A 6,000-nucleotide genomic window follows, 5' to 3' on the forward strand; every position below is an offset into this window, starting at 1 on the left:
AACATTTATCAAGATATCTCCCATGCTATGTCCCAGCCTGGGTTAGGTACTGTTCCTCTGTATTCTCTTAGGACTGTGGGATTGTTTTAATCATAACACTTAACCCACTGCATTAACATTCTTTGTTTTTAATTTTACATCTTTTGATTCCTCACTAAAACATAAGCTCCTTAAGAACAGACTCTGTATGAAAATCACTTTCTAGGAGCTTCATAAAATTTTTTGTTTGCTTACTGAAATATCATTGACCTACAATGTTATATTAGTTTCAAGTTCTTAAAATTGTAACTGAATTCTGGTAATCTCAGCCTTCCATTTTGGACCAATTCCCTCTTTGACTGATGAATCCTTTCCTTAGAATTGTAATATCATCAATGACTTTATAAGCAATACTAACTTTAAAACACAGTTGTGTCTATCTGCTTCATAACGTATTTCATACTGGACTTGTTAGAGAAAACCCTGAATTATTTGTAGACACTGGATATAGTCCACAAATATCATCCCATTTTTGTTCTATACTGATTTTTTTTTATTTTTTTATTATTTTTTTTAATATATGAAATCTATTGTCAAATTGGTTTCCATACAACACCCAGTGCTCATCCCAAAAGGTGCCTTCCTCAATACCCATCACCCACCATCCCCTCCCTCCCACCCCCCATCAACCCTCAGTTTGTTCTCAGTTTTTAAGAGTCTCTTATGCTTTGGCTCTCTCCCACTCTAACCTTTTTTCTTTTTCCTTCCCCTCCCCCATGGGTTTCTGTTAAGTTTCTCAGGATCCACATAAGAGTGAAACCATATGGTATCTGTCTTTCTCTGTATGGCTTATTTCACTTAGCATCACACTCTCCAGTTCCATCCACGTTGCTACAAAAGGCCATATTTCATTTTTTCTCATTGCCACGTAGTATTCCATTGTGTATGTAAACCACAATTTCTTTATCCATTCATCAGTTGATGGACTTTTAGGCTCTTTCCATAATTTGGCTATTGTTGAGAGTGCTGCTATAAACATTGGGGTACAAGTGCCCCTATGCATCAGTACTCCTGTATCCCTTGGATAAATTCCTAGCAGTGCTATTGCTGGGTCATAGGGTAAGTCTATTTTTAATTTTCTGAGGAACCTCCACACTGCTTTCCAGAGCGGCTGCACCAATTTGCATTCCCACCAACAGTACAAGAGGGTTCCCATTTCTCCACATCCTCTCCAGCATCTATAGTCTCCTGATTTGTTCATTTTGGCCACTCTGACTGGCGTGAGGTGATATCTGAGTGTGGTTTTGATTTGTATTTCCCTGATAAGGAGCGACGTTGAACATCTTTTCATGTGCCTGTTGGCCATCCGGATGTCTTCTTTAGAGAAGTGTCTATTCATGTTCTCTGCCCATTTCTTCACTGGGTTATTTGTTTTTCGGGTGTGGAGTTTGGTGAGCTCTTTATAGATTTTGGATACTAGCCCTTTGTCCGATATGTCATTTGCAAATATCTTTTCCCATTCCGTTGGTTGCCTTTTAGTTTTGTTGGTTTTTTCCTTTGCTGTGCAGAAGCTTTTGTCTTCATAAGGTCCCAGTAATTCATTTTTGCTTTTAATTCCCTTGCCTTTGGGGATGTGTCGAGTAAGAGATTGCTACGGCTGAGGTCAGAGAGGTCTTTTCCTGCTTTCTCCTCTAAGGTTTTGATGGTTTCCTGTCTCACATTCAGGTCCTTTATCCATTTTGAGTTTATTTTTGTGAAAGGTGTGAAAAAGTGGTCTAGTTTCAACCTTCTGCATGTTGCTGTCCAGTTCTCCCAGCACCATTTGTTAAAGAGACTGTCTTTTTTCCATTGGATGTTCTTTCCTGCTTTGTCAAAGAGAGTTGGCCATATGTTTGTGGGTCTAGTTCTGGGGTTTCTATTCTATTCCATTGGTCTATGTGTCTGTTTTTGTGCCAATACCATGCTGTCTTGATGATGACAGCTTTGTAGTAGAGGCTGAAGTCTGGGATTGTGATGCCTCTGCTTTGGTCTTCTTCTTCAAAATTACTTTGGCTATTCGGGGCCTTTTGTGGTCCATATGAATTTTAGGATTGCTTGTTCTAGTTTCGAGAAGAATGCTGGTGCAATTTTGATTGGGATTGCATTGAATGTGTAGATAGCTTTGGGTAGTATTGACATTTTGACAATATTTATTCTTCCAATCCATGAGCAGGGAATATCTTTCCATTTCTTTAAATCTTGTTCAATTACCTTCATAAGCTTTCTATAGTTTTCAGCATACAGATCTTTTACATCTTTGGTTAGATTTATTCCTAGGTATTTTATGCTTCTTGGTGCAATTGTGAATGGGATCATTTTCTTTATTTGTCTTTCTGTTGCTTCATTGTTAGTGTATAAGAATGCAACTGATTTCTGTCCATTGATTTTGTATCCTGCAACTTTGCTGAATTCATGTATCAGTTCTAGCAGACTTTTGGTGGAGTCTATCGGATTTTCCATGTATAATATCATGTCATCTGCAAAAAGCGAAAGCTTGACTTCATCTTTGCCAATTTTGATGCCTTTGATTTCCTTTTGTTGTCTGATTGCTGATGCTAGAACTTCCAGCACTATGTTAAACAACAGCGGTGAGAGTGGGCATCCCTGTCGTGTTCCTGATCTCAGGGAAAAAGCTCTCAGTTTTTCCCCATTGAGGATGATGTTAGCTGTGCGCTTTTCATAAATGGCTTTGATGATCTTTAAGTATGTTACTTCTATCCCGACTTTCTCAAGGGTTTTTACTAAGAAAGGGTGCTGGATTTTGTCAAAGGCCTTCTCTGCATCCATTGACAGGATCATATGGTTCTTCTCTTTTTTTTTGTTAACGTGATGTATCACGTTGATTGATTTGTGAATGTTGAACCAGCCCTGCATCCTAGGAATGAATCCCACTTGATCATGGTGAATAATTCTTTTTATATGCTGTTGAATTCGATTTGCTAGTATCTTATTGAGAATTTTTGCACCCATATTCATCAGGGATATTGGCCTGTAGTTCTCTTTTTTTACTGGGTCTCTGTCTGGTTTAGGAATCAAAGTAATACTGGCTTCATAGAATGAGTCTGGAAGTTTTCCTTCCCTTTCTATTTCTTGGAATAGCTTGAGAAGGATAGGTATTATCTCTGCTTTAAACGTCTGGTAGAACTCCCCTGGGAAGCCATCTGGTCCTGGGCTCTTATTTGTTGGGAGATTTTTGATAACCAATTCAATTTCTTCGCTGGTTATGGGTCTGTTCAAGCTTTCTATTTCCTCCTGATTGAGTTTTGGAAGCATGTGGGCATTTAGGAATTTGTCCATTTCTTCCAGGTTGTCCAATTTGTTGGCATATAATTTTTCATAGTATTCCCTGATAATTGTTTGTATCTCTGAGGGATTGGTTGTAATAATTCCATTTTCATTCATGATTTTATCTATTTGGGTCATCTCCCTTTTCTTTTCGAGAAGCCTGGCTAGAGGTTTGTCAATTTTGTTTATTTTTTCAAAAAACCAACTCTTGGTTTCATTGATCTGCTCTACAGTTTTTTTAGATTCTATATTGTTTATTTCTGCTCTGATCTTTATTATTTCTCTTCTTCTGCTGGGTTTAGGCTGCCTTTGCTGTTCTGCTTCTATTTCCTTTAGGTGTGCTGTTAGATTTTTTACTTGGGAATTTTCTTGTTTCTTGAGATAGGCCTGGATTGCAAGGTATTTTCCTCTCAGGACTGCCTTCGCTGCATCCCAAAGCGTTTGGATTGTTGTATTTTCATTTTCGTTTGTTTCCATATATTTTGAAATTTCTTCTCTAATTGCCTGGTTGACCCACTCATTCGTTAGTAGGGTGTTCTTTAACTTCCATGCTTTTGGAGGTTTTCCAGACTTTTTCCTGTGGTTGATTTCAAGCTTCATAGCATTGTGGTCTGAAAGTATGCATGGTATGATTTCAATTCTTGTATACTTATGAAGGGCTGTTTTCTGACCCAGTATGTGATCCATCTTGGAGAATGTTCTATGTGCACTCGAGAAGAAAGTATATTCTGTTGCTTTGGGAGGCAGAGTTCTAAATATACCTGTCAAGTCCATCTGATCCAATGTCTCATTCAGGGCCCTTGTTTCTTTATTGACCGTGTGTCTAGATGATCTATCCATTTCTGTACGTGGAGTGTTAAAGTCCCCTGCAATTACCACATTCTTATCAATAAGGTTGCTTCTGTTTATGAGTAATTGTTTTATATATTTGGGGGCTCTGGTATTCGGTGCATAGACATTTATAATTGTTAGCTCTTCCTGATGGATAGACCCTGTAACTATTATATAATGTCCTTCTTCATCTCTTGTTACAGCCTTTAATTGAAAGTCTAGTTTGTCTGATATAAGTATGGCTACTCCAGCTTTCTTTTGGCTTCCAATAGCATGATAAATAGTTCTCCATCCCCTCACTCTCAATCTAAAGGTGTCCTCAGGTCTAAAATGAGTCTCTTGTAGACAGCAAATAGATGGGTCTTGTTTTTTTATCGATTCTGATACTCTATGTCTTTTGGTTGGCGCATTTAATCCATTTACATTCAGTGTTATTATAGAAAGATATGGGTTTAGAGTCATTGTGATGTCTGTATGTTTTATGCTTGTAGTGATGTCTCTGGTACTTTGTCTCACAGGATCCCCCTTAGGATCTCTTGTAGGGCTGGTTTAGTGGTGACAAATTCCTTCAGTTTTTGTTTGTTTGGGAAGACCTTTATCTCTCCTTCTATTCTAAATGACAGACTTGCTGGATAAAGGATTCTCGGCTGCATAATTTTTCTGTTTAGCACACTGAAGATATTGTGCCAATTCTTTCTGGCCTGGCAAGTTTCAAAAGAGATCAGTCACGAGTCTTATAGGTCTCCCTTTATATGTGAGCACACGTTTATCCTTTGCTGCTTTCAGAATTTTCTCTTTATCCTTGTATTTTGCCAGTTTCACTATGATATGTCGTGCAAAAGATCGATTCAAGTTACGTCTGAAGAGAGTTCTCTGTGCCTCTTGGATTTCAATGTCTTTTTCCTTCCCCAGTTCAGGGAAGTCTCAGCTATAATTTCTTCAAGTACCCCTTCAGCACCTTTCCCTTCTCTTCCTCCTCTTTAATACCAGTTATGCGTAGATTATTTCTCTTTAGTGCATCACTTAGTTCTCTAATTTTCCCCTCATGCTCCTGGAATTTTTTATCTCTCTTTCTCTCAGCTTCCTCGTTTTCCATAACTTTATCTTTTAGTTTACCTATTCTCTCCTCTGCCTCTTCAATCCGAGCTGTTGTCATTTCCATTTTGTTTTGCATTTCATTTAAAGTGCTTTTCAGCTCCTCGTGACTGTTCCTTAGTCCCTTGATCTCTGTAGCAAGAGATTCTCTGCTGTCCTCTATACTGTTTTCAAGCCCAGCGATTAATTTTATGACTATTATTCTAAATTCGCTTTCTGTTATATTATTTAAATCCTTTTTGATCAGTTCATTAGCTGTTGTTATTTCCTGGAGATTCTTCTGAGGGGAATTCTTCCGCTTGGTCATTTTGGATAGTCCCTGGTGTGGTGAGGACCTGCAGGGCACTTCCCCTGTGCTGTGGTGTATAACTGGAGTTGGTGGGTGGGGCCGCAGTCCGACCTGATGTCTGCCCCCAGCCCACCGCTGGGGCCACAGTCAGACTGGTGGTGCCTTCTCTTCCCCTCTCCTATGGGTGGGATTCACTGTGGGGTGGCGTGGCCCATCTGGGCTACTTGCACACTGCCAGGCTTGTGGTGCTGGGGATCTGGCGTATTAGCTGGGGTGGGTAGGCAAGGTGCACGGGGGCAGGAGGGGCAGGCTTAGTTCGCTTCTCCTTTGGTGATCCACTTCAGGAGGGGCCCTGTGGCAGCTGGAGGGAGTCAGATCCGCTGCCGGAGGTTTGGCTCCACAGAAGCACAGAGTTGGGTGTTTGCGCAGAGGGAGCAAGTTCCCTGGCAGGAACTGGTTCCCTTTGGGATTTTGGCTGGGGG

The sequence above is a fragment of the Lynx canadensis genome, chromosome X (genome assembly GCF_007474595.2).
Source record: "Lynx canadensis isolate LIC74 chromosome X, mLynCan4.pri.v2, whole genome shotgun sequence".
Classification (NCBI taxonomy): Eukaryota; Metazoa; Chordata; class Mammalia; order Carnivora; family Felidae; genus Lynx; species Lynx canadensis.